The 6000-nt window shown below is 46.0% G+C and overlaps 1 protein-coding gene across 2 annotated transcripts in view; it reads right to left on the minus strand.

The window, feature by feature from the left end:
* Nucleotides 1-5068, minus strand: part of Acox3 (acyl-CoA oxidase 3, pristanoyl) — a 29873-nt gene extending 24805 nt beyond the window's left edge. The window contains exon 1 of one of the 2 annotated variants that reach the window (XM_052198490.1): nt 4485-5068. The gene's annotated coding sequence lies outside the window, so the exon portion shown is untranslated. The remainder of the gene's footprint in view (nt 1-4484) is intronic. The other variant, XM_052198489.1, reaches the window with a different exon arrangement.
* Between the last annotated feature and the right edge of the window lie 932 nt (nt 5069-6000).

Below are 6000 nucleotides of genomic sequence, written 5' to 3' on the forward strand. Positions count from 1 at the left end.
GTGCTCTTAACTGCTGAGCCATATTTTCCTATGTGACGGGGACATCAGGTACATGGTGGGACTGAGCACCCACCCTCTGCTAACCAAGTCCTACAAGGTCCTCCCCAACTCTAATCCAAACAGATTGTCCCACCGAAACATGAGACACTAAATCCAAGGCCAGAGGTAGGAAACTGTCAAACTTGGGAGCAAGGGCCCAAAGCAAGAGTAGGACAACAGACAAAAACTCCAGGAACAAAAGCTATGTCCCTATAAAGACTGACAGGACTGGAAAACACCCGCCATCTGCTCCCAGAAAAGAGAAAGGCCAAATTCCTATCAAGAGGCAGAGGGGACATCAGCACCGATCACAAACCACAGGGACTAAAGAAACACACAAGTGAGAGTTAGCCTACAGAGGTAGTAAGCAGAAAGGGGCCCTGCAGACAGCTCTCAGTTACCCACATATGCTACGGTGGAAAGGGGCACCAGGTAAAAGGGGAACGTAAGGGTTAGAAGACTAAAGCCACAGCTGGAGCCACAGTCCGGTGTTTAAAAGTGCTTACTGCTCTAGCAAAGGAGACATATTTGATTTCCAGCACCCACATACTGGCTTACAATTGTCTCCAGTTCCAGGGGTTCTAAAACTTCAGACCTCCTTGGGTTCTTGTACACACGCATCACACAGACATACACACAACCAGGCATGCAAAATTAAACACTTAAACAAACAATGAAGCTAGCAGCACGGAGGACAGAGACACACATGCCTTATACTGAGTTTGAGATGCCACATGATTTGTGAGAGGCCAGAAAGCTCTAAGAAGCAAGGCCAGTGACAGGGACCAATGTCTAGCTTTCACAAGGCTTCTTCCCTTAGGGAAACAGCCAAGCACTGCTGCTTGCTACAGATTCTTGCTTCTAATACATTGCTTCTCATGCAGACAATTATAACTGACTACACTGCAAGTAAGGATGGCTTCTATCAATCTGCATTTAGAGATTTAGAGATTCGTAGTTACTGCTGTGAACAGACACAAGGCAAATTTTATAAAGGACAACATTTAATTGGGGCTAGTTTACAGGTTCAGAGGTTCAGTAGATTATCATTAACGTGGGAGCATGGCAGCATCTGGGCAGGCATGGTGCGGGCAGAGTTGAGAGTTTGCTACATCTTCATTTGAAGGCTGCTAGTGGAAGACTGGCTTCCAGGCAGCTAGGACGAGGGTCTTAAGCCCATGCCCACAGTGACACACCTATTCCAACAAGGCCACACCTCCTACAGTGCCACTCCCTGGGCCAAACATACACAAACTATCACACAATCCTTCCCCAGTTTAAGAAAGATATTCAAGACCATCCTATAGACCAATGGCTCTCAACCTGTGGGTCTCAAACCTTTTGGGAATCAAACAACCTTTTCATAGGGGTCTCCTGAGATAACTGGACAGCACGATATTTACAATATGATTCATAACAGTAGCAAAATTACAGCTATGAAAATAATGTTCTGGTTGGGCATCACCACAACATAAGGAACTGTATTAAAGGGTCACAGCATTAGGAAGGTTGAGAACCAATGCTCAGATGGATAGATAAGATTTTGGGACATGTAAGAAGAGAGATTAATTTAATTAATAGTACTTGGAATACCTTCAAGGTAAAAATGAACTACCTGATTTAATCAGCCTACTGGCAGAACCAGTCAGTAACTAATGGCTGGTAAATAAGATCAACAACTAACAAAGCCATTGTCAGATATAAGCGATGGGGACTGTGACAGCCACAGTACGTAGGCAGAACATGAACAGCCTCAGGCAAGCTGGTCACCTTCTGGGATGGTCAAACCTTACAACTTGACTGCATCTGGAATCTTGAAAAAAAGAAAAACTTGCCGGGCAATGGTGGTGCACGCCCTTAATCCCAGCACTTGGGAGGCAGAGGCAAGCGGATTTCTGAGGCCAGCCAGATCTACAGAGTGAGTTCCAGAACAGCCAGGGCTATAAAACAAACAAAGAAACAAACAAAAAAAAAAAACCCAAAAAAAACAAACAAAAAAAAAAAAGAAAGAAAGAAAGAAAGAAAGAAAGAAAGAAAGAAAAACCTATCTCTGTGTGTAGCTGAGGTTATTTCCAGAAAGCTTTAACTGAGGGAAGACCCAAGCTAAACATGAGAACATCATTCCATGGGCTGCAATTTTAAAAAGTGGGTGGGGCGGGGCTGGCAAGATGGCTCAGCCATAAAGGTGCTTGCTGTCAAGCCTGGAGACCTGAGTTCAATTCCAGGGGCTCCACATAGTGGAGGGAGAGAACCAACCCTCCCAGTTTGTTCTATGACACACACCCCTACATGCATGCTATGACATGACCATGAGTGAGACTCTGTCCAGGGGATAAATGAATAAAACAGAATTTTTAAAAAGTTTAAGGGGGTATGGGTCCAACACAGCCCAGCACGTAAAAGTGCTAGCTGTCAAGGCTGATTCATAGAATTTTATCTACATGCATGATAGGAGAAAGCTGACTTGGACAAGATGTCCTCTGACTGTACACACACACACACACACAGGTACACACACAAGCACATGTACACACATACATACACACACATGTGCGCACATATAAACAGTGAGCTAAAACAAAGCTTCCTTAAGTCATTTCTGTCAAGTGTTTTATTAGAGCAACAAGAATAGTAACTAGTGCACCCATATTTCTTTTTTAAAAATATACATATTTATGGGGGCTGGAGAGATGGCTCAGCAGTTAAGATCACTGGCTGCTCTAGGAGGGGACCTAGGTTTGGTTTTCAGCCCCCACATAACAGCTCACTACTCCAGTTCCAGGGGATGCCACCCTTTCCTGGCCTCTGTGGGTACTGTACCCACAGGGTCATATATATACATACATGCAGGTCAACATATAAAATAAGCATATATGATATAAAATATATATATCACATGGAGATATATATCACATGTATATATATATATATATGATATATCACTGTATATATGGTTAATATATATATTGATCATACCCATACTATATGGATGTATACCATAATCAAAACACTTCTGAGGCAGAGCAGGAGGATCAGACATTACAGGCCAGCCTTGATCACCTAGTGAGTCCAAGGCCAGTCTGAGCTACATGAGACACTGAATAAAAAAAGGAACCTTTGTGCATGTTGTGATTGCTGTGGCATTCAACCTCACAGACTGAGCAGCTACTGGATTCCTGGCCTCTCCAGAGTGAGGCAGCCATTGTTATACTTACCTGGCCACATCCTGTAAGCCAACCTAATAAATCATACATATAAATAACACATGTGCATGAATATATGTGTGTGTATTCATTCTATCAGTTCTTTTCTTAAATTATACATATAAATATCACATATGTATGAATACATACATATAGGTATATATTCATTCTATCAGTTCTTTTCCTTTATAGAACCCTGACTAACACAGACCATCAGAGGCAATGAGAAAGTAGATTTCTTCTTAATTAAAAACATCTGCAGCAAAGGAACAAGGTGCTTTGGTCTAGATCCCAAATCCTTACCAGCTCCCAAAGATCCCATGCCACAGGAGGCTACCAATCCATCCACAATGAAACAAACACAGTCCACAAAGCCAAGTTGCCTTTGCTCCAGTCTCAGTGATACTGTTTACCAGTCCAGTGAACTTACTGAGTTACCTTGTCTCCCCCTCTCTCAGAAGCAGGGATAAATCAGGCACTTGTGATGCTTCCTGGGGTAAATGCCAGCTTCATTATCACTGTTCTGACACAACTTCCCCCCAGTCCTTTAGTCTATTAAAACTAAAAAAATTATGAGGCCCTAGTTTTGGTCTGAAGTCCTATATGGATGTCCCCAACAGACCCAACCAAGGTAGAGTCATTAACATCACACACTGTATTATCAGACTGAAACTTTCAGGACTCCTGGGAGATTACCACCTGGCCTTATGGTAAGGCTTTCCTCTCTGCTTCAGTCTTACTACAAAGTAGCAGATGGCCCGACCTCCACCAGCTTCTGTTCCTTGTCTCTGTTCCTCTTCTTGTTCCCCACTTTTAAAAGACAGTGTTATGTTGGGCATAATGGACTGGCCTGTGGTCCTGACGGATGCCAAGGCTGAACCAGGAGGATAGAGTTCAAGGCCAGCCTGAGCATCTGAGACCGTCTCAGATGTAGATCAGCGGCAGAGCACTTCCTAAGAATTCGCTAGGTCTACAGTTGAATGCACTTGGGAAGTATAGTGTCCTGCCTGGGCAAAGTGGGGAGAAGTCCTCAGACACTACAAACAAATTCAACTTACAGCTAACTTTGTTCTGTCTTGGGATACCTCCCCGCCGCGGGGCAGATTCTAAAAAGCTGCGGCCAGTTCGTTCTCCTACTAGCGAGTACAAGTCGGGCAAAGTGCAAACTCCAGCAGTCACCCCAGCCTGGGCTCCTGCAAACCCTGTCCTGTCTGGAATCTCCCGGGCCTGGCGTGGACTCACCTCCCGGATCCAGCTTGGGATTTGTGGTCCTAAGTCAACCCGGCGGCGTAGGACAGACTCTATTGATCAGGAATATCCTGACCTCTGAGGGCGGAGCAGGCTGGAGGTGCCGCCCCGGCCCCCACCCACCCCATCCCGGAACGTGACGTCATCCCTTCTTTGACTCGGGTCGCTGCTAGTTGAAGCCCTGCGTCATCACTCTGAGCCGCCTCGTCGCCAGGGAAACGCGGTCGCTTCCAAGAGCTCAGCTCAAATGCGGCTCCGGGTTTGGAGTGAAGGATTTCATCCCGGTTGCCTTCTGCCTGGTTAGGGGCCTCCGGCTTACTCAGAAACTCTTCGGTCAGAGCTGTCACGTTTTGGTCCCGGCCTCTCATGGCTCTGGGAGCACTTCCTGGAGAGTTGGACCGCGGCTCCTTTAAGGTGCACTTTACTCAGAATTGCTCCTATTTTCCCAGGTGACCTCCTTTCCAGAAACTCCTAAATAGTGCTCTGGTTGGTAGATTCCCGAAGTCACTACAGAACTGCTCAGCGCACCCCTGGCTAGGCGTTTCTGAGCAAGCAGCTGCTGGTCCAGCCAGGACTTTCATTGTGGTATGGCTGAGAGGAAGTGTGTGCCTGAGTGGGTACGGCTGAAAGGAAGTGTGTACCGAGTGGGTACTGCTGAGAGGAAGTGTGTACCGAGTGGGTACTGCAGAGAGGAAGTGCCTTTGAAAGGGACTAAAATGATGGCTAATGGAATTAGGGGAAGAGAAAGATGCTGAATTCCGTTTCAGAGACGGGATTAAGGCATTGGGACCAGACACAAGTGGACTCTGCCGCTGTCAGCTGAGGCTGGGAGCTGCTTGCCTAATTGCATAACTACTTTGTCGGCAGCAATTATCCCATTTATGGCTCCAACACAGAACATACTTGCAGTCACAGGTGTCAGTGGGGCTTTCTAATTGGAAAGTAGGGTGTCCTGCACGTGCCTCATCAACTCATAGTGGAGAGGACTGACACCAGAAAGAAGTCCTTCAACCTCCAGGAACATTCCCTGGTACATTTGTGCCTGCACACATTACATCATCATCATCATCATCATCATCATCATCGTAAATAGTACTAATAATAGCAAAGGGAAATGACCGAAGGGAGGGCAGCCTAAGGAAAGTGATTGTTCCCACCATAAACGCACCCCAAATATACTCAGATAAACCAACAACAAATGCATCCTTCCCACCTGGTGTGCAGTTGTCACAGTGCTTCCCATCACCAAGCAGAGGAACCTGGCATCAAAAACAGAAGACGGCAGCTGCCAACCCTGGCTGTCCTGCTCTAGTCTAGCCTAGAAGTTTACAGAATCAGAGAAGCACTCCTACCCAGTCACATTCATAGTGCCTGAGCAGCTTGTAAGAATGTCCTTTGCGTTACTAAGCAGTTAGAATGGACATTCAGTCTCCACTGTCATTTACAACCTGAACTCTGTCTTTGCAAGGACTTCTTGAGTCCATAGGGCCGCCCAGAATGGCCTGCAAGA

This window comes from Apodemus sylvaticus, chromosome 11 (assembly GCF_947179515.1).
Source record: "Apodemus sylvaticus chromosome 11, mApoSyl1.1, whole genome shotgun sequence".
NCBI lineage: Eukaryota > Metazoa > Chordata > Mammalia > Rodentia > Muridae > Apodemus > Apodemus sylvaticus.